We start from the raw sequence: 24,281 nt of genomic DNA on the forward strand, positions 1-24,281 counted from the left end.
CTTCCTCAGTGCTCTCATTTTATGTTCCTTTTTTGTACCCCACTACTGACTTTGTGGCATTCAAGATGAGTTATACACCAATCAGCCACAACATTAAAACCAATGACAGGTGAAGTGAAAAATATTGATTGTCTCGTTAAAATACCACCTGTCAAGGAGTGACATTTATTAAGTGAACTGTCAGTTCTTGAAGTTAATGTGTTTGAAGCTGTAAAATGAGCAAGTGTAAGAATCTGAGTGACTCGGACAAGAGCAAGATTGTGATGACTGGATGACTGGGTCAGAGTATCTCTAAAATGGCAGGTTTGTGTGACTACTATACAGTGGTTATTATCTGCCAAAAGTGGTCTAAGGAAAAACAGCCACTCATGGGTGCATGGGGCTCATGAATAATGTGAAGGGTGCGAGGGCCGGTCTTTGTGGTCCAACCCCAGAGAAGACCTACTGTAGCAAGCTGCTGAAAACCATACTGCTGGTTATGATAGAAAGTCATCAAAACGCACAATGCATTGTTGTAGTAGTAGTGTGCCGATGCTGACTCTCATCTATTACTGAAAGCCCCTATAGTGGCTAACCATCGAAATTTGGCCATTAAGCAATGAAAGACAGTGGCCTGGTCTGCTAAATCACATTTTCTTTCACATCATGTAACAGCCAGGTGAATGTGCATTGTTTAACTATTGACATTCACCAATCCAATTCCAGAAAATGCATAAACAACATCATGGTACAACTGTGCCTTTTGTTTCTTCTTGTTTTAGGTTTGCACTGTGGTATTGCTTAAGTATTATTTATGAAGGTATACGTCTCATCAAAATCATAGTTTTAGCATCATAACAACACTAGATCTCAATCTGATTGAGGATCTGGGGGATGTGCTAGGATACCAAACCTGATACATGCACCACCTTGCACCTTACGGGATTTAAAGAATCCGTTGCTGAAATCGTGGTGGCTGGTAGCAAAAAACACCATTAGATGTCTTGTTGAGTCTAAGCCTTGGCAGATCAGAGCTATTTTTGTGGCATAAAGGGGACAAAAACAATATTAGGAAGGTGGCTTTAATATTGTGGCTGATCAGTGTGTATTCAGAACATAACAGAGTACAGTAGGAAATTCACATTTTTTCATTTCTCTGTATAATGTCCCCTGGGTTAGTATTTCCTCCATACTTTATAATTCTAGTGTATCTAACATACAAACCAAAACATATGGTATTTATGTGTCTCAAGGGCTTCAGAGAGGCATTACATTTCCAACTTCTGCTATCATACTTTTTATTCTTCACATCTCCTTGTTTCCCACTTCATGGAAAACATGGTTATGTGATTTTATGTCTGTCCCAATGGCCACAACACAGACCTCTCCTTCCTCTTCTAATGACAGAAATTATGATATGCAGTCTCTCTCCCTCCTTCCATCCACCTCATGAAGCACAGCAGAGCAGTATATGATCTCATGTAAATCCCTGTAGGGTTTCAGTAGCACATATACCTGCACTCCATCAGCCTAATGTCATATTGTTATTGACCATCTGAGAGATGATTGCTGATGGATAATTATCTGCATGTATCACGACCATGACTATTGCATAAGCCAAGGGACAAGCCATAAAGCTATGCCACATAATGAACAACCAAATGCTCTTCCAACAACGGCATTTAATGACACCACGCATGTAAAGCCAGTTCTGAGGCACAAAGTACATCCAATACCACCACTACAGTAGGAATACAAAAGAAATTAGAAGATAGTTTAAAACAGCAGATGGAGAGATCATGAGAATGAGTCAAATTGGCCAGGGAACTGAATTGCGTCCATTATTAGGGCAGCTATAGTCAATAGCAAATGCATGTGATTTACACAAGCACTTTTAAAGCTTCTGACTGGCATAAAAACTGAGGAACAAAATAGCACGGAGATTGAAAGACAATCTGACTCCCAACAAGACAGATAGATGGGCAGACAAACGCAACGATCCACAAGCAGAGGACCAGGCACACGGGCCAGACAAGCAGGGACAGAATCATCACAGAGATAGAGCAAGATAGACAAACAGAGCACATCATGGGCAGTAAAACAACGTTTGTTGTCATGTCCATAACTCAGACTCCCCTGAGTTCTTTCCTCTGAAATGAAAATCAGACATTGTAGTTCCTCCACCGCGGTGTCGGAGGAGAAAAAAAATCCATCCCTTTTCCCGCCTCTTCTCAGATCCCTCTCTAAATCTCATCTGGTTTCATCATAAAAAACGACAGGCTGTCTTGGTAAAGCATAGGGCTTATATCAGCATGAGGCCTGGATGGGACAAAGATAAAGACAGGACAAACACGACTGGCATGGAGCTTTCCGCTCTTGCATTTTGTAACTGCAGTAAACAGTTTCTCATAAATTGAAGAGGATTGGTTAAACACAAGGTGTAGACATATTTAAAGTCTGTTCATCAGTTCAACTAATTGACTTGATTAGTTGTGGTTGGAGATAGAAACTAATTGTTGCCAGAAAATATACAATCATGTTGGTGTTAAGATCAGGGAGGTGTACTATGAAACAAGATTAATGAGTCAATGAGGTTTTCTGAGCCTAAAGAGGAAGTTTTCAGTGTCAGAAAGGAAGGATCTGTTAAAATACAGATAGTTTTACACTGCTGCTGTAGCAGCTAATAGAACATAGATTGGAAATGTATTAGTCTTTTGGTATTTACAACAGAGAACATTCAGCTAATACACTTTCACTTTTATTTGGCCAAAAACTAAAGTGATTTCCACATATTCGTAATTATTGTACAGGGTGGGCAATAAGTTTCCATACATAGGAAAAATATTTTGTGTTGGACAACTGTTTTTATTTATATAATGTGCTGTATATGATTACCATTGTTTCTAAATCACATATTATTATATGTTTTCCACTGGTGATGAACTTGAGTTCAAGTTAAAATCTTGTAATGACGTTGGTGATACGTTCCTTGAGATGATTTGTCTCGTACCTTTACCTGATACACCATGGCCTTCAAGTGTCATCAAAGGTAGCGCCAAACGCATCTTCTAGGGTATCTGAAACATATAAAAATATATACATTATACATTTTCGTTTGAAGTGCCAGAACTACGTGCACTTGTTGAATATCAGGTTCAAATGTATCAAGTTTACAGTTTAAGCATACATCAGCATTGTGAGTGCACTGAGAAATCCACCAAATATAATAACCTACAAAGTTAACGGTTTTCTACCAGCATTCCTCTCTTGCATCATTCTCAGTGAATGCACTTTTTACCATTACATTTTTCCTACTTTACTCACAGCTCTCCATTATAACAACCCGCTCCTCTTGACTGAAATAGGCGGCAAACTATCGGTTCATTTTGTGCAGAGTCAAATCACACGTCAAACGGGTGTTTTTGGTGAAGAAAACCTGGTTAACAAAGAATGCTGATAACCACTGTTGTGACATCCATTATCTCTGCTTGGGGTTTTTGGTTTTGTCGAGCCAGTTTGCACAAAGAAAGCTGGGGTGTGTCAGACTTGCTTTGTGCTGCACCCCTCAGGTGATTATGATCACAGAAGGAAATTCCATTTTGAAACTCAGTAGTACATTAAAACAGGTGTGGAGTCAAACTGTGGGGAATAATTTGAAACATCTAAACAACATGCAAACAGGCCAAATAATTGAACAATACGAGCCTGGAGAGTAATATTTGTGTTTAGTCTTTTGTTATTAGCTGTTTGTATGGAGGCACATAAAGTTGGTAAAAGCTTCGGCAGACCATAGTGGTCCATTGATGTTATTTGTTTTGAAGGTATTTAAAGTTTTCTTTTCTTTGGTTTCTATTCAGTCATGATGTGTGTTGTTGTTTTAGATTATATTCCGTGTAAAATTATTTTGTGTCAAAGTTTTTAAAAAGTAATGGAATGAAAAGATGTTTGTTTCTGTCTAAATGATGATGATGAACGTTGGTGGGTGAATTAATTTTTAAAATATGCTTTGGTCAGAATGAAGTATGAGGTGGTTTTGCTAAATAAGCACCAGAATCACGTGACAGTTTAGTAGTGTATGAGTGTTGACAGTAGAAACAGCTAATAAGTCCCCTGGCAAAGCATGTTTGTGCAGTTGACCTGAAGATAGTTTTGTGTGGACTCATCTTGTTGTCCCTCCAGGAAACCTGTTTGTTCTTCTGTTTTGGAAAGACAGTTGTTTATTTACCATTGTTTGAGTTCCCCAGTTGTACAGAAGATTCACTGTTGCATCACATTCATGCTGGCATATATCAAGTCTTATAAGAATTCTGTTCTGCTCCTAGACGAGATTCAAGTATTTCTGGTTTGTTGATAGGTTTTACTGCATAGATGCCTTCAGTGACCTCACCTTTATTACCTTCATCATTGATGCTGATACAAGTCAGATGCAATATGCCTTAACTTATCTCTATGCAGCTGAGGTACAGCTTTAAGTACATCTGTGATCTCTGGGTCTTGGTATTTGGCGTGTTTCAGTGAACAATGTGCTCCCTGATCAATGAGCGCAGTCGTGTTATATTAATGGTCACCTTTCAGTGACACGGTATTTCTCAATAATTCTCTCAATTATTGTAAAGAAATATGGATGTATTTTCACAAAACTACCCACGTACGGTATGTTTAATAGAAGCCTTTAAAAGAGAAGATAAAGATCAAAACCTGGAAGTCAGCACAGGATCAGACAGAGCTTTGTTCAAAGCAGTATTTCACTACAGAGAGGCAAAGTCCTGATGACAATTCTAGTCACTGTTCTGCTATCTTCTGTAACACACTGCAATATCCCAAGATCTGTTTCTGTGGATCTTCTGAGTAGCAACAAGAGTTCATTGTCTATATTCTTAGATACATCTTTATCTAGCATAGGCATTGATTTTGTCATTTAAATCCTCTATGATTTTACCAATAAAAAAAATGAACAAATAGTTTGTCAAGTTAACTACAGCTCCCAAAAGGGCAGCACTGGTTGTTCCAGTTCTCTAAACAAACTAGGGCTCTTGTTGCTCTGCTGATTTCCAACTTGTTGACAGTCAACTTTAGTTTCTTTTTGCCATGTCCACTGTCTTTCCCTAAACCTCACTGCAAATTGTATTTTCCTCTAAACCTTATCATTCACGATTAGCATGGTAAAAAGCTCTGAAAAATAATGATGTTCTGCAGATCGAGGGTTAGGGTTAGAGCAGAAATACCTAGTATTTGTTATTTTGGTAAACAAATTATAATACAACATAAATTGCTGTTTGGTACATTCTATGTGTGCAAATTTCCCTGCTCTCATTCACTGTGCCTTTAAGAGACGGCTCCTTTTACGTCACGGCTGCCCCCCATAATGCATGCGTACTGCTATTCCAGTGTTCAGTTGCAGAGGGAGTGGCAGCGGTGAGACGGCATGCCACGGAATTTTGTGTGTTCTCACTCGTGTTGTGCGTAATTGCCTCTATAACCACACACACACACGCACACGCATACGCACACACGCACACACGCACACACACACACACACCTTGTTACCCTCTTTGTGGAGTGGATTAAAGACTCTATATCACTACCTCTGACTCGCTGCAGTCTTTCTGACCGAAGACTTAGGCCGGACTAGTGTAGACCCAGCACACATTCAGCAATATTTCACAAGTGGTCCTTCAAGCCGGATCTACACGAGCTGCACTATGGCCATATCCAGAGACTGCAATGGGCAGCCACCCCTGAGTTCCCTTCCCAGTAGAGTGCGTCGCATTCCCGGACATCTGGAGGACTTCCAGCTTAGCTACCCCATAACACATCTTCAGCCCTCCACAGGGACTCCCATATTACCCCTGCCGCTAAGATATGCAGTGCCTCCAAGCCCAGATAGATGGTCTACTACATCAGCACCTGCTTATCAGTACTTCAGTATTGATAAGCTTATGAGTATTTCAGCACCAGGGACAGCTCCGGTTCCCCATGCTGCGCTTACCGCACCACTACCTGCAGCAACCCCAGCTCCACTCACAGAGCACGAGGAGCAGTAGCCTCCGCCTCCAGTGAATTATTCTACAACTGCTCTGTTGCCACCACTGTACGATCCCACACCCCCAAGTGTCTCAACACTGCCAATGCCTGCCCCTACTGAGATGATGTACAGTGCGCCTACTTACTCTCTATCCTATTTTGCACCAGTCTCTTCCCAACCTGTGCCACAGACTGTATACCCCTCTATATGCACTCCCTATGCAGCACCGGCTCCAGCAGTATCAGTCAGTCAGCCTCCTCAGTTTTCTGTCAGCATCAATACACCCAACATGATGGAGATGGCTATTGCATCCTCGTATGGTATTCCCAAGCCAAAGTTGTCCATCTTCAGCTCAGGGAAGGAGAGCGACTTCCTCATGCTCAAGAAGGGCTTAGACAGTGTGCTTGCACCACATAGCCATTTAAATGAAGACTACAAATATCAAGTCCTTCTAGACCATTTGAAATTCCCTGCAGCCCTGCAGATTGCTAAGAGGTTTATTAATAGTACCACTCCATACACCAGTGCCATTACTGCCCTCCAGCTGAGATACGGCTAGCCCCGACAGTTGGTGCAGGGAGAACTGAAAGCAATCCTGAATGCTGCTCCAGTGAAATCAGGTGACTACCAGGGCATCGAGGATTTTGCAGCTGCAGTTGGCACTCTTGTGGGCATGCTCAGCACTATGGAAGGTCCATCATCTTCAGAGCTGTGTTGCGGTTCACATGTTGACACTTTGCTCACCAAGTTACCCCCCCAACTTTAGAGACTCATTTGCTGAGCATTGTTTTAATCGGGGAATAATTCAGAGCGGCTGTGATAGAACATATACCCTTCCTGACTTAGCTGAGTGGCTTGAACGGAAAGTACAAACCCTGCAAGTGTCCCGTTGCATCAGAACAAACTCCACTGAGTTTAGCAATACAGATAACAGAGAGTGGGACGAGCCTATAACAGACAAACTCCTTCTTGTTTGGCAAACCTGGGAGAGCGAACTGTCACAGTTACCGCTGATAACAATTCCCAGATGTTACACCTCAGGGCTCCCTGCCAGTAATCCTGTCGAGCTGCACATCTTTACAGATGCCTCCGATAGAGCCTACGGCGCCGTTGCTTACCTCAGGGCGGAGCATAACACCACCGGTTCAGTGCAAGTGTCATTTGTGTTAGCCCGATCACGAGTAGCGCCAAAGAAGAAGCTGTCTATTCCTCGCCTGGAGCTCTGCACCGCTTTGTCCGGTGTTCAGTTAGCCAAGGTCCTACAAACAGACCTGACACTTCCCATCAAAGGTACAACACTGTGGACTGATTCAACTACTGTCCTCCATTGGATCCACTCAGAGTCCTGGCAGTACAAGGTATTTGTGGGGACACGTATTGCAGAGATTCAGAAGCTGGTTGGAGCAGAAGCCTGGCAGTATGTGCCATCTGATGAAGACCCTGCTGATGATATCACCCGAGGTAAATACCTCAGAGACTTTTCAAAACCAAGTCGCTGGACGTGCGGACCGAAGTTCCTCAGTCTGCCACCGAGTGAATGGCCAGCTATGCCTGCTACCACATCAAGTCAAACAGAAGAAACCCGTGTGACCTTCTGTGGTAGTATAAGGACTGCCACGCCTGCAGATCCTGACCCAGCTCAGTATAAATCCTGGTCTCAGCTCATCCAAGCCATGTTCCTGTCCCTTCATGGGGCGGCTGCTCTTCCAATGTCTGCCACCAATCGCATTGAGACAGAAATCACCGTTCTCAAGCGGGCAGAGGAGGAGAGCTTGCCTGTAGAGTTCGCTGATTTGCAGGCAGGTAAGCCACTCAATGCTAACAGTCGTCTGCTTTCTCTCTGTCCAGAGTACGACAGTACAGTAGGCCTGATCCGTGTTGGTGGTCGGCTGAGAAAGGCAGAAGGCTACAGGACACAATTCATCCGATTGTCCTGGCACCAGACCACCCTGCCACCCGACTACTTATCCAAGATTATGACCACCAGCTGCTACACCCGGGTCTTGATCTTGTGTTTGCTGAGTTGAGGCGGTCATACTGGATTCTTCCCGATCGGCAAGCTGTGAAGAAACATCAACGTAGCTGCACTGAGTGCCAGAGGTGGCGCAACAAACCCACGGTACCACGCATGGCAGACCTCCCCACTTCACAGCTCCGTCTCCAGAAGCCTCCCTATTGGTCAACAGGTATAGATTGCTTTGGACCTTATGTCATTAAGATAGGCCACAGACAGGAGAGGAGATGGGGAATCATCTTTAAATGCCTCACTACAGGGTGTGTGCATCTCGACCTTCTAAGCAGCCTGGACACAGACTCCTTCCTCCTTGCCCTTCGACATTTGGTGGCGAGATGAGGTAAGCCATACGAGATCCTCTGTGATAGAGCTACTAACTTTCGGGGTGCAGACAGGGAACTGCAGAGAGCCTTGGAGGCACTGAAGCCAGCTCTCAAAGAACAGTTCGCAGAGCAGAGCATCACATTTAAGTTTAACCCACCTCTGGCACCTCATTTCGGAGGGATTTGGGAGAGATAAAGTCGGTTAAATCTGCTCTGCAAGTTGTCCTTAAAGACAGAGTTCTCCCAGAAGAAGTACTGCTCACTTTGCTGATAGAGGTGGAAGGTATTCTTAACTCGAAGCCCCTCGGTTATGCCACTTCAGACATCGCTGACCCTGACCCCATAACACCTAATCTCCTGCTGATGGGGCGGCGGGATGCATCCTTGCCACAAGCCGTTTACGGTAGAAGTGATCTGATTGGACGTCGCCGCTGGAAACACAACCAGGTCCTAGCAGACCACTTTTGGGTTCAGTTCACCAGAAACTACCTCCCTAACCTTCACCACAGAAGACAATGATGTACTCCCACCCCAGACCTCAGTACCAATCAAGTGGTCATGGTAATTGACCCACATCTGCCCAGGGCATGGCGGCCGATAGGACTAGTCACTAAGGTGATCCCCAGCGATGACGGTAGGATCCGCGCAGCTGAAGTGGACATTAAAGGGACTACCAACACCCGGCCAGTGGCCAAGCTCATCTCCCTGCCGAAGATGCCAAAGGACTGAGAACTGCGCAGCAGGGACATTTGTGAGTTATTACAAATTCAGTGATTGAACTTGGGTGCGGCTGTGCAAATTTCCCTGCTCTCATTCACTGTGCCTTTAAGAGATGGCTCCTTTTACGTCACGGCTGCCCCCCATAATGCATGCGTACTGCTATTCCGGTGTTCAGTTGCAGAGGGAGTGGCAGCGGTGAGACGGTGTGCCTCAGAATTTTGTGTGTTCTGACTCGTGTTGTGTGTAATTGCCTCTATAACCACACACACACACACACACACACACACACGTTTGTACTTCTATCTTAGTGAGGACATCCATAAGCGTAATGCATTTCCTAGAGCCTTACCCTAACCTTAACTATCACAACTGATTACCTAAACTTAATCCTTACCCTAACCAAACCGGCCAAAATGTCCTCACTTTGTAAAAATGTCCTCACTTTGATAGTTAAATGCAGAAAATGGCCCTCACAATGTAGCAAGTACAAGAACACACACACACACACACACACACACACACACACACACACACACACACACACACACACACACACACACACACACACATGTTTGTACTTCTATCTTAGTGAGGACATCCATAGGCGTAATGCATTTCCTAGAGCCTTACCCTAACCTTAACTATCACAACTGATTGCCTAAACTTAATCCTTACCCTAACCCTAACCAAACCTCAATTCATACCTGTTCTCTAAAAACAAGTCTTCACCCTCAAACATGGCTGTTTCAAAGTGAGGACCGGTCAAAATGTCCTCACTTTGTAAAAATGTCCTCACTTTGATAATTAAATGCAGAAAATGGTACTCACCATGTAGCAAGTACAAGAACACACACACACACACACACACACACACACACACACACACACACATGTTTGTTTTTCTATACCGGTGGGGACTTACCATTGACTCCCATTCATATCTAGCTCCTAACCCTTACCCTAACCCTAACCTTAACCATCACCAAATCAATGCCTAACCCTAAACAAACGTTTTTGCACTTTTACATTTTTTATTAACAACAATATGGCCAAGAAAACGGTGTTGCCACCCGTGGGGACCTCATTTTAGGTCCCCACCATAAGACAAGTCCCCACCTTTATAGCAAATAGTCAGGTCAAAGTCCCCACCAGAATAGCAGAAACAAGTACACACACACACACACACACACACACACACACACACACACACACACACACACACACACACCTTGTTACCCTCTTTGTAGAGTGGATTAAAGACTCTATATCACTATCTCTGGACTCGCTGCAGTCTTTCTGACCGAAGACTTAGGCCGGACTAGTGTAGACCCAGCACACATTCAGCAATATTTCACACTATGTGTTGTTTTGCTGTAAGACTTGCTTGTTTATTTCTTGTCCGTGATAGTCACCCACTAAATCTCTTCCATTGTCATCATGTCTACGATTTAGCTGTATTTATGTGTATGTGCTCATCTACGACACCGAAGTGAACCAAGGCTAACCTCACCTAAGCATTTATTTCTTGCTCCTTTTTAATAGCATCTGTTTCAGTGACTTATAGATATATAGTAAATACATTTTTCATCCTCACAATACCTTAAATAGATCCTTCTCAATGATTCATGTAAGACTCTTGCTGTTAGAAAAAAGTCATTTTATTTGCAGAGCCTAAATAGAAAAATAGGTGACTGATTGATGACTTTCTTTTATGCTATTCAATTTAATTTTAATGTTCTGTTCCCTATTCTTGTGGTCTTTGCAAGATTTTGAATTAGCAAGTGAAGTGAGATTGATTTATTTAATTACCTGTTCCCACTGATGACATTAATGACCCTTCTTTTCTTTAGACCACGCTCTCTTTCCTTTCTCTCGTGTAATTTTTTCCCCCACACATATTCTCCCTAAAGGGGATGTATTATTAAAAATCTACTTTTTCATTGTTTAACATAATTATGGATCCCCAGTAACTTACAAAATCGGGGGGAAAAAACATCCGTTCATTTCCTACCTTTCTCTGTCAGTCAGAAGTAGTGTGAAGTAGTGTGTCTAAAGAAGCCACTCATGTTTGCACCCTGCTGTGACATCAAAATTGGATAAGGACACACTGAACCAGTTTTATTTCCCCTCTAGACCCTCTTATTATAACTCTGTAATGACCTCGCTGTTAATAAAATTTGCTAAATGTTGCATTTTCAGCATCTGAGAAACTAAAAACTGAGGGAATTATATTTATTAGAGTTGACAATGTCCCAGCAGCACTAGAAACATCCTTAATGTTTGCATATGTGTTGCCAACATGGCTAACTTTACCAGTGGCTTTAATCGTACCCACAGGTCAAAGCTGCTGAGAGACGGAAAGTGTGAACATTTTAAGACCATTTTGAAACCAATAAACTAGGACTGGTAGGGTTACTATATTTTTCTGTTGTCTTATGCTGCAATGCAATGTAAAGTCAACAGAGTCTTGTGTAAGCAGCCCCTGACGGTACACATGTGAAAAATAAATGCTAACGATGCAAGTAGTTTCAGTAATGATAATGCCAATGTCCTGAAAATGTTGTGGGTTGTGTAACATAGCACTATGTGCAAAAAGTTACTGTATTTTCAAGTTGATTTTGGTATAAAGTTGTATGGTCTAAACGGGCCACATTGGTTGTCATAGTACATATCCATGGCACTGGCAGGAAAGACGCAGCCTGAAGCGTAAAGGGGCATGAGCTGCATTGATTCATTTGCATTTAAGCTGCATACACTGAAACATCCCATTTGGAGCAGGGGTAAAACCATTAAATAAATAATCTGTGCAGTATCGTGTGCCAAAACTTGAAAGACACATTCTGGAGACATGTGGGACTCACATTAACTTGTTCAAAAGGAGTATAATATGGAACCTTTAAGTTGGTCAGTCATTAATGGGTGTGAAATGGTTTCTCATTTCTAACATCTGCTCTTTGTGTGACATTTAGTCTAGAATGTGTATGCGGGTTCCTGTGTGTACTTGGGGGCTGATGTTTTGCATCGTGGCCTGTCGATCGTCCTCCTTATTAGGTAGTTAACATTTTACAACTGCAGTGTTAAATCCTTTTCAAATGCCTTTGCAGCTGTTCTTATAATGTGGTATCACTTACAGTCTATCATACCTGATTCTGCTTATTGATGCTGACATCAAAATTGCTACGTTCTCACACCATGATGAATTAGGTGCAGCCTTACTGCTTTTTTACATTTGCATGGTGACGACATTTCACTGTTACTTCTGTGAAGATTAGCTATACTTTTCCATGCTTCAGCCTATTGTAAACTCATGCCACATGCACTGATACATCAGTGCATTGTACAGTTAGTGTAAGCAAAGTCAGTCCACTTCAACAATTAGATTTTAAAAGCAAGTTTGATAACTAAACTCTGGTTCTTCAAAAATTGGAACAGGTTCCAATTCAAAACCAGTTCTTGCCATTTATCTCCTCAGAGATAGGAATTTGGTGGGAGGAGAGATGGAAGCAGATGGAAAAAAGCAGGATAGAGAAAGAGCTTAAATGACTTTTTTTTAGGGGTCCTAGTTTGTTGAAGATGTTGTGCAGTGACCTCTCCACTATCTCTTCTTCCCTATTTTGCTATTCTCTGACTCTCTTTCTCTTTTCACCATTTCCTCCTCTGTCTGCCTACTGCCTTATCTCCCAAGCAACCCTATTGACTTCAGACCGACTGCACAAAATGTGTTTTCAAACAGCGGTGACGGCGGTCTGAGATGGACAGCCAGGACTATGGCTTTTAATCTCCTGCTGCTTTGCATTTTAAACCAAGAGCACAGGGGCAAGTGACAGAAAAAACATGTTATGTCTGTGAGTGTGCATGCGTGTGTGTGTGTGTTTCAGACAGAAAGAGAAAATGACAGAGACCTATCCTTGACCTCTAAGACCAGACATAGAGTACTTACTAATCCCCTTCACCAGTTGCCAAGGGAACATAGACAGTCCAAATAAAAGTCAGAACAAATGAGCGCTTCCTGTAGCTGTTATTTACTCTCAGTGGTTGCTTCACAAACACACAAAAGCATATGCACACATACACAAAAACACAACAGCAAAGACATACTTAAATGCTCCAGCATGTGCACACATGACAGATGAAGGTTTGCTTTTTTGTTGCGTTTCAATCCACCAAAAGATAGCACTTAAAACGAAGTGCCCACACTCAGTTTGACTTCTGATGCTGTGGAAATTGGATATCATCTCACTGTGTGGAAACCACAGATGCAATAACACAACTCTCAGATACATTCAGGAGCAGCGTATCAAAGCAACCTACAGGTGTCTCGTGTCCTCACTTGATCATAGTGTTTCAGGTAAGAGGAGATGCCAGTCATGAGACAGAACAGTGGAGTAGATCCTTTCTTTGACCCACTATTGCATTCTACCATTCTGGTGTAATGGAGCATAACACCTGTACAATCAGCGATTTCCTCCTGTCACACTGATTTTGGTGAGAGACCACTATTAAATCATCCTGTCTTTAAACAGCTTCTGTAACTTACTGCAGTGGGAGTCCTTTGTGGCTCTCTGGGTCCTCTGCTGTGAGCCATATGAGCCCACTAAAGAGAGTTCACTTAAGTTTTTTATCTTTGAGGACAGCCTAATTGCTGTGACTACAGTGAAGGGAGCAGTTGATTTGTGTCCTTTTATCAGCACTATGAAGGAGAGTTGTTCCTTTATGTTCAGGAGGGTGAAGCTTCCCCAACCACCCACACCGGTTAACCTCAGCTGGTGAGATTAATAATGTAAGAGCTTATTACAAAGCTATGAGCTGACTTGCTATTGACTCCCAGGAACTGTGAGGTCAACCAAGGCTATAGCAAACTCAGTGACTGTGGGAGTCTAGAGTTATGGGCTGGTGGATCACTCACTGAGCAGTGGTGCGATCAGGTCCATGTATGGCGCTGGGGAATGAAATGTCATGCTCACAGGAAATTTGTAGAGACTGACTTGGAGCTAGTAAACTATGGGGATCTAAGCACAGACTGTTCATCTAAATAGAGACTACAAAGAATAATTTCTCCATTTTGACTTCATCGTGTCCATTTTTCAGAGATCATATCACTTTCCTAAAGAAAAGATCTAGTTAGACTAATGACTGATTGTCAGATTTAAGCCACCTGGAACTTCACAAGTCAGAAAAGAGAAGCAATAGAGAAAAAAAGAAATTGAGAATATGGCTAAAAAGGCACCTATCTCCACCCTTTTGAAGAAGAAGCCAGACTTAAAGCAACAAATGGTGCATATTTTAAATGTGTTTTAGTCTAATTTAAAATTGAAGTTACATGTTCGAGAGGGCAGCAATAGGCAAATGGTTAATGTTTCAGCTCTAACCACATCACCCACTGCCTGAGCAGATGAGGTGGCGTGCATTAATGTTATCCAGGATCAGATACGGACTTGGTGGAATTGATCGTCAGAACGAGGATTACAATTTGCAACTTTTAGTAGGTGTTACCAGTCTGGCACATTCAAAGACCCTGTGTCATCTTATGATTGATCACAATGACTCGCTTATGTATTGCCAAAAGATTATTCCTGGAAATATATTTCAAGACCAAATCATTTTCTAAATTCTTTTGAGATACATGCATAAACATGTAAAACGGAAGGGTGCCTCGTTTAGGACAACTTACTGTGAACTTATAGATAAAAGGTTCAAATGTGAAATATGCATTTAATTTAAACACCATGAGTCTTGAAATGAAGATGCCAGCAACGTCTGCTTGCTGAAGTTTTGCCACCAAAACTTTTCAGGGCCAAGGATATGTTGTGGGTGGTGCAGTAAGTTGACTGCCCCTTGTGAAAATGCAAATTGACATGAAAGTTCAGTACTTTAGACAAGTATGCAGCTCTGGCTGGCATCAGAGACTCCGTTAACAGGAGCGCACACACAAAGACAAAGGTGTGTGTGTGTGTGTGTGTGCATGTGTGTTTGAGTGACATCAATCCCTGTGGGCGTACACCTGTCTGTTTAGTAACTCTTGCGATGTCAGAAGATGTCCCACACACACACACACACACACATAGAGAATCACAAAACATCCATACATATGCAGCCAATGTACAAACAAAGGCGCATCACGACTATTTACTATGATACCAAGCTTAGGTCTGTAAAGCAGCTTTCAAACACACACCCATACGCTCACACACACACACACACACACACACACACACACACACACACACACACACACACACACACACACACACACACACATCGCAGTTCCCCAATCACGGCAGCCTCATCTATCTTCTCTGTATTTCTTATTATTTGGTCTGCGGGTCACAGACCCTGCAGATTTCACGGGTCTCTGCTCCTTATCAAGATCAATTCCATTCAACTTCATAGGAGCTGAGGCCTCTTATTACATTATTGAATTTGGGTTGATAATGAGAGTAGAGCAGAGTTCCAGCACCTGTGATCTGTGGAGACGAAGGGCGGACCACCTGCTGCAGCTGCTAACATATGACAAACCAGAACAGAGAGGTACTCTCACATGAACCTGAGTCACACTGAAGCACACTGGCGACCAAATACACTCTGTTACTGAGAAGAAATGTTGTCCTCATGAACACAACACATCCGGTGAAAACAAACAAAGTGGTCAAAATGTAAATTAGAAGCATAGCATGTTTACAAGTGGCTTTTAGAGATTTTGACATTTTTACAGTGGTATTACTCAAACATCAGTTTTCCTGGATTACTTACGAAATGACGTCAAAATATGACCCTTACATGACTTTGTCTGGAAAATGTCTGCGTTTCAAAGGAAACTAGTTGTGGAAGAGTAGAATATGTATGTGCATACAGTATGTCTGTATGAAGTGGAAATGTGTTGCAACCAGGATCGGCTTCTTGGGCTAATCTCAAAAATAGTAAGAATAGTCAATGTGAAATTTGAAATGCCTATTATATACACAAGTATTGACTCATCAACAGAGCTCCAGGATTGAGGTTTCGTCTTCTGTTGAGAAGAGAAGCTATCAAAGCTGAGGCACTTTATACATATGTGTTCTCTCCACAGTGTTCTGGCCCCAGATGACACAGCAGTCATGCTGTTAATATAAATGAGCAATTCTCTTGTTCCTGTGTGCAGAAGAACGCAATGTCCCCAATTATAGACTAACCTGGTTCAGACAAATGAAAGGAGAGGCAGATTTCTCTGTAAAGAAGCATCACATAACCCATACATTAAAGTGGAACCTAAGTATTATAATGAATGTGCATGCATAAAACAACAGTCGACTGTCACGGCTGAGAAAAAGTCTTAGTTTCTTCTACACAACACAACGTCTGAAATGCCTCAATTGAAATCTTGGGTAGAATTTGCCTTAAACTTTGAAAGTGATGAACCCATCTGTATGCAGTTACTGGCTAGTTGAACCAAACAGCTCAGTAGAAATGATTTTGGCCATTTTATTTCATTGTGTCATTTCTCAATTTCACTCTGTTGGACGATTTACTGGACCTGAACTGTACACGTTTTGTTTGACATTTTGCTGACTTTATTGCAGGTGGCATGGCTTTCTTCTACCTGAAGTAGGTCAGAATGTGGCTTTGGGCTCATGTGCTTTCAAGAGGAGCATGGCACATCACAGGTGAGAAAAAGTTCATCCTACCAATGACTTCCATGTGGCTATATCAAGAATATTTTATGCATGAAAATGCACTTCTTACTTGTACTCACTCCTTGTCTGTCTCTGTGTCTATTTCATTCAGCGTCTCTCATATTTTTCCTCTCCCTGTCTCTTTCTCAAATACACTCCACTTGAAAGAAAAGCAAACAAGCATCCATGCAAACACGCACAGACACGTCATCATCAACTTTTCCCTTGTGGATGAGTTACCCTCAGGTATTCCATTATTCAGACATAGAACATGATGAGCCATTCTCTATGCATGAGGAAATCCATGAAATTCAGACGTCTTGAGTATCTGAGTATGGAATTTGGCTCTGTGTTATTCATTTACACTGATCTGTCTGTTGTATGTGAGGAACAGAAGGTATTCATGATTTGAGATCAAAGACACACATGCATGCATTTGCAGTGTGATATGTTAAGTGGAGGGGGATACACTAAGTGCTTAAACAGAAGAATAAGTGATTCATCATCATCGGGTGTGGATACAGAACTGAAGGAACTGCAGAGAAGAAAGCATTTCAACTTAGTCATTGCAAGTGTTCCTCAGAGAAACAAATTATGCAATGTCATTTTTCTCCTATTGTTTATCACTTGTTTTTCTGGTTTGCAATTCACCCTGGAGAGCCACTTGGATGCTTCAAAATTGGAAATTAATCAGTGGTTTAACAAGCTGTGGCCAGACCTCTATCTCTTCACCTCACATCCACTTGTTACAAAAGTTTTGTAGACGCTAGGAGTTGTTGCTGGACTCTCACCCTAAACCAAAAAAAAAAAAAAAGGTAATCCAAGTGTTGTTTTCAGAAGTGGACAAAAAGTTGCAGAAAATGGAATGGCTACTTTAGGAACTCCAAGGTTTCTTGAGAGATTTTCTCCAGTTGTTAAAGAAAGGTGGAGGTCTGACCACACAAAGCAACAGCAACCCAGCTTAATATAATAGTAACATCTTATCACAGCAAAAAAAAAAAAAAAAAGACAAAGAGAATTGAAATGATGTTGCAGAAGAATTACGAGCTCATTGCAGCCTTCCTTTAAATATTGTTTGGAAAAGAATAAAATCAAACTCAATTCACATCAACTAAACCCTCTACTCCAATAATAGAGTAATATTTGATTAAACCCAACCGGGTAAGTATTTTGTCACATTCTTCCTTACACCAGGGAGGTCGGAGCACAGCAGCAGACATTATGGTGGCAATTTATTAATGACTTTCTCAAGGACTCTTGGCAAGACATGGATGATGCTAGTTAAAGTCCTGCTGCTCAAGGCAACTTGTAATCTTTGACTGCAGACTGATGCCATATTGGTCATATTGATGCTCTCTGCCAAAGATCTGTGTCAAATAATACTTTTCTTGCTTCTTGCCTAAACAGGCCTAAATGTAAGAATTTTCAATTGTGTGATTTCAGCTACTTTAAATACTTTTGCCTACATAAGGTTTGAGAGACTTTCTGCGAAACACAAAAGCATGCAAGGATTATCAACTTTTATCTGTAACAACACATTTGTATTTATCAAACATATGAAGTGGAATGAAATTTATTGGATATTTTACACTTTTTTAACAAATAAAAAACTGAAAAGTGGGGCGTGCAATATCATTCGGCCCCTTTACTTTTGTGCAGCAAACTCACTCCAGAAGTTCAGTGAGGATCTCTGAATGATCCAATGTTGTCCTAAATGACTGATGATGATAAATAGAATCCACCTGTGTGTAATCAAGTCTCCGTATAAATGCACCTGCTCTGTGATAGTCTTAGGGTTCTGTTTAAAGTGCAGAGAGCATCATGAAGACCAAGGAACACACCAGGCAGGTCCCAGATACTGTTGTGGAGAAGTTTAAATCCGGATTTGGATACAAAAAGATTTCCCAAGCTTTAAACATCTCAAGGAGCACTGTGCAAGCAATCATATTGAAATGGAGGGAGTATCAGACCACTGCAAATCTACCAAGACCCGGCCGTCCCTCTAAACTTTCACCTCCAACAAGGAGAAGACTGATCAGAGATGCAGCCAAGAGGCCCATGATCACTCTGGATGAACTGCAGAGATCTACAGCTGAGGTGGGAGAGTCTGTCCATAGGACAACAATCAGTAGTACACTGCACAAATCTGGCCTTTATGGAAGAGTGGCAAGAAGAAAGCCATTTCTCAAAGATATCCATAAAAAGTCTCATTTAAAGTTTTCCACAAGCCACCTGGGAGACACACCAAACATGTGGAAGAAGGTGCTCTGGTCAGATGAAACCAAAATCGAACTTTTTGGCCACAATGCAAAACGGTATGTTTGGTGTAAAAGCAACACAGCTCATCACTCTGAACACACCATCCCCACTGTCAAACATGGTGGTGGTAGCCTCATGGTTTGGGCCTGCTTTTCTTCAGCAGGGACAGGGAAGATGGTTAAAATTGATGGGAAGATGAATGGAGCCAAATACAGGAGCATTCTGGAAGAAAACCTGTTGGAGTCTGCAAAAGACCCGAGACTGGGACGGAGATTTATCTTCCAACAGGACAATGATCCAAAACATAAAGCCAAATCTACAATGGAATGGTTCACAAATAAATGTATCCAGGTGTTAGAATGGCCAAGTCAAAGTCCAGACCTGAATCCAATGGAGAATCTGTGGGCAGAGCTGAAGACTGCTGTTCACAAACGCTCTCCATCCAACCTCACTGAGCTCGAGCTGTTTTGCAAGGAAGAATGGGCAAGAATTTCAGTGTCTCGATGTGCAAAACCGATAGAGACGTACCCCAAGTGACTTGCAGCTGTAATTGCAGCAAAAGGTGGCGCTACAAAGTATTAATGCAAGGGGGCCGAATAATATTGCACGCCCCACTTTTCAGGTTTTTATTTGTTAAAAAAGTTTAAAATATCCAATAAATTTCGTTCCACTTCACGATTGTGTCCCACTTGTTGATTCTTGACAAAAAATTAAAATTTTATATCTTTATGTTTGAAGCCTGAAATGTGGCGAAAGGTTGAAAAGTTCAAGGGGGCTGAATACTTTCACAAGGCACTGTATATATATATATATATATATATATATATATATATACACAATGACAGTCATTAAAAACTTTGAGACCATATTTTTCAACATAATTTTTATTTTGAAACCCAAAACTGGATTTTCTTCATATGAATCATTTGTTTAGCATATTGGCATACAGAAACAAAAATCTAAAGTTTCAAGAATGATTTCAAAATAAAGAATTTCACAAAAGAAAACGGCACCTGCCAAACACAAAGGCACAACAGTCAATACCGAGTATGGCCTCGATTTGCTTCGATGCAGGCAGCAATCCGTCGGCGCATGCTTTGGACCAGGCTTCTGATTGTGGGTTGGGAACAGCCCATACGCCTGGCTACATCACTGTAGCTCAAACCGGCCTCCACCATACCCAGTGCCCGGAGACGTTGTTCATGTGATAGACGCGGCATGATGCTGTTCACTGGACTAACAATGGTGGCCTTTTTTGGGCCTTTATGTAGGCCTTCAAAACCCATTCTCAAATTGTGCAGATACTCACTGAGTATTGCTTGGTGGGTATTTGGTTCACTTTTGCAAAGTGACCAACCCATGTGCAATGAATCATGACAAAATGACAACTCATCATTATCTCAACTACCAGGGCACGAGATCATCAGTAAATCCACAATGAATAATTACAACCCTACAAGTAGAATTTTGCGTATATTTCTACCTCAAAGTTTCTATTGACTGTCAGTATATGTGTATATATATATATATATATGTATACACACACTATGGCATGCCGTTTAAGAAATTATATATTGAATGAAAGTCGATATATCTATAATGAACGTTGATATATATTGAATGAAAGTCGATATATATAATGAAAGTTGATATATATTGAATGAAAGTAGATATATATATATAATGAAAGTTGATATATATTGAATGAAAGTCGATATATATATATATATATATATATATATATATAAATGTATAATATTCAGATTTTCATTCCATATATTCCGACTTTCATTCCATATATTCGTACTTTCATTCAATATATATCAACTTTCATTATATATATATATATATATATATATATATATATATATATATATATATATATATATATATATATCAACTTTCATTATATATATATTCGTACTTTCATTCAATATATATCAAATCTTTTTTTCCTACCGAGCCCCGGAAGGGACATGTCGGTATAGCGAAGCGACAATGGAGGACACTGACCCGCATAGACATGTATATGTCTATGCTGACCCGGACGAGAGTTTTATTGAGTTTTATTTTGAAATGGGCCTGAAATACGCAGACATTCAAGCAGTGCGATGCACTACGAGTCTGCAATGCAGACCAGCGATCCTGATAATGGTAAGTTTTATTTCTCCAACATCCTGCTGTTAGCCTGCTATGAATATGCTAGCTGCAACAGTCCCACATCAGTATTATGAACGTTCCGTCAGCTTGCGTGGTCCAGACACCGGATCAGTGATCAGAGGTTGGCGTTGAACTATTGTTTGCCAGCCAGTTAGCCGCTGGTAAGCTAACAAGCTATGAAACAACTCCTTATAAAACCGGAGGAAAGCAGCAGCAATATTTCATTACCAGACCTGTATTCAGAACCTCCCACGATGTTACACAATGACCCATTAATCATATTACTGAACTATATGGTAATCATTGAAATTTCCCTTGAAGAACCAGTGAACTCTTTGCGAACACATTATAATTTATGTGTTGATTATGTTTTGTATCAGTAATACAAGTCTAAAAAACTGATTCAAATGATCAAGTTAACACAATGAAATAAAGAGTACTGGTAATCTGCAGCTATTTTCATAATTTCAAGGTAAAATTCTGATGTGTGATTTTCCACTTTGCAGATGTGGAAATCCAATGCACTGATTTCTTATACACAGATGCTTTTGGTGTTTTTTGTTGTAAAATAAAACAAGGCATTTATCACTGTTGGAAATTATTACAGGTATTATTTGTAACACTTTCTAACATTGTATGGACAAAGCAATAAATCAGTTAATGGATAAAATCATTTGTATTACAGATGCTATCAACAGCATGTCTTGTTCATTTTATTTAGTTGTCGGCCTTGGATGATAAGGTCCAGTTACCAGGAGCACTAGTCTGCAGCTTACTGGTTCCGTCCTGCAGCTCCTCCACGCCGTCCTCCTCTCTACAGACCAAATCAAGTAAGATCTGTTTAGACTATGCAGACATCAACATGATCAGTATGTTATCTTTTGACCCATCCTAAAATCACAAAATAGAACATTTACTTTAAGTTAACTGTGTTTATGAAAATAGAAAATAATTACTGACAACTGGTACTTTTTGGTGCTTTTATGCAGGAAAAGGGAACCAGGAAGCTGCTGTGCATCCTCTGCAGTATCTGGAGAGGTCAGAGGAACGGTTCTTGGAACAGATCGGAAGACACCAAGACATGACCTCTGCCATGCTCCAGAACATCCAGAAGATGAATGAAAACCTTGGCTGCACTGATGGGACGCATGGTGTCGGTGCTGGAGCAACTGTCCCAGAATTAAACTGCATTGTTGACTATTGGCTTTTCTAGAAAATAAATCTTTTTTAGTACTTCACCTGTTTTGTATTTTACTCATGCACTTCGGGTGAATAAACAGAAATTTGTGATGAGAGATGCAAATTTTGTCTATAATCTACAGAAACTTTATTCAGTGTTCAGTGCACACTTTTGTTACACACATTTTGACAGATAAGCAGTTGTGCTTTTCAAGCAGATTTTAGTCAGAAACATCAGTAGCATATGCTGTTGTTTTTTTACTGTTACACCAATCTAGGTAGATAAACTGCACTACTGCAGCAGACATATTATTGAAATGTGCTTCTATTATGTGTCTACATACACTGCTCACAAATAGTTATTCAACTTTTGGGTGAAATTGATGGAAAATATAAAAAGTGCATGCTGTAGTGATATATCATAAAAGTAGGGTATTTAACTAGAAACATGCAATAGTGATTTCCTCATCTCAAAAAATTTTATTGAATCAAAAGCTAAAAACAGTGGAGGGTATGTCACAATAAAAATGTCTCAGTTTGGACAGAACAGCAGCCTTCAGCTGAAATCCAGTACAATTGTGTCCCACCAGTGGCGTGATCATGGATGTGTCCAGGTAGCAGCTGACCTCTGCCTCATAATTAGCCTTAAGACCAGCTATAAAGATAAACATAGATATTATCATTATCATCAACATATGGTGCATGTGTTTAACCTTTAAGCTATGTACGGATGCAAATGTAGTCGAAGCTAAGTAGCTAAGCTAATGCTAACACGTTCAGTGTTCAGAATCAAAACATCTCTAAAAATTACCTGTTTTCTCAAACGTAGTCGCCGTGCCCTGTGACAACCATGAAGACAGATAGATAATCACAGAAGAGCTCATCTGAAGAGCAAATGTCCAATAAGGTTCCTGTTTTTGTTTGCCATGTCCTTCCAGGGCTCAGTAGGAAAAAGTCTGAATATATGGAATGAAACTTTGAATAGATGGAATGAAAATCTGAACATTCTATATTCCGACTTTCATTCCATATATTCCGACTTTCATTCAACATATATATCGACTTTCATTATATATATATCGACGTTCATTATATATATATATATATATATATATATATATATATCGACGTTCATTATATATATATATATCTCGACTTTCATTCAATATATATCAAGTTTCATTCAATATATATCGACTTTCATTATATATATCGACTTTCATTCAATATATAATTTCCTAAACGGCATGCCATAACACACACTCAACAAAAATATAAACGCAACACTTTTGTTTTTTCTCCCATTTTTATGAGATGAACTCAAAGATCTAAAACTTTTTCCACATACACAATATCACAATTTCTCTCAAATATTGTTCACAAATCTGTCTAAATCTGTGATAGTGAGCACTTCTCCTTTGCTGAGATAATCCATCCCACCTCACAGGTGTGCCATATCAAGATGCTGATTAGACACTATGATTAGTGCACAGGTGTGCCTTAGACTGCCCACAATAAAAGGCCACTCTGAAAGGTGCAGTTGTATTTTTTTGGTGTGTGTGTGTGGGGGGGGTCCACTCCTCTTCAATGGCAACGAACTGGAGTCAGGTCAAGACCCCGATGAGGACAACGAGCATGCAAATGAGCTTCCCTGAGACGGTTTCTGACAGTTTGTGCAGAAATTCTTTGGTTATGCAAACCGATTGTTTCAGCAGCTGTCTGAGTGGCTGGTCTCAGACCATCTTGAAGGTGAACATGCTGGATGTGGAGGTCCTGGGCTGGTGTGATTACACGTGGTCTGCGGTTGTGAGGCTGGTTGGATGTACTGCCAAATTCTCTGAAACGCCTTTGGACTTGGCTTATGGTAGAGAAATGAACATTCAATACACCAGCAACAGCTCTGGTTGACATTCCTGCTGTCAGTATGCCAATTGCACGCTCCCTCAAATCTTGTGCCATCTGTGGCATTGTGC

The 24,281-nt window shown here is 41.0% G+C and overlaps 1 long non-coding RNA gene across 1 annotated transcript; it reads left to right on the forward strand.

The window, feature by feature from the left end:
• The first annotated feature begins 21,855 nt into the window (after positions 1-21,855).
• Positions 21,856-22,424, forward strand: LOC127536753 (uncharacterized). Its single transcript, XR_007945946.1, has 2 exons — positions 21,856-21,959; positions 22,119-22,424. It is a non-coding gene; the product is annotated as an uncharacterized LOC127536753 (long non-coding RNA).
• The last annotated feature ends 1,857 nt before the right edge of the window (positions 22,425-24,281 follow it).

Source organism: Acanthochromis polyacanthus, chromosome 13 (assembly GCF_021347895.1).
Source record: "Acanthochromis polyacanthus isolate Apoly-LR-REF ecotype Palm Island chromosome 13, KAUST_Apoly_ChrSc, whole genome shotgun sequence".
Classification (NCBI taxonomy): domain Eukaryota; kingdom Metazoa; phylum Chordata; class Actinopteri; family Pomacentridae; genus Acanthochromis; species Acanthochromis polyacanthus.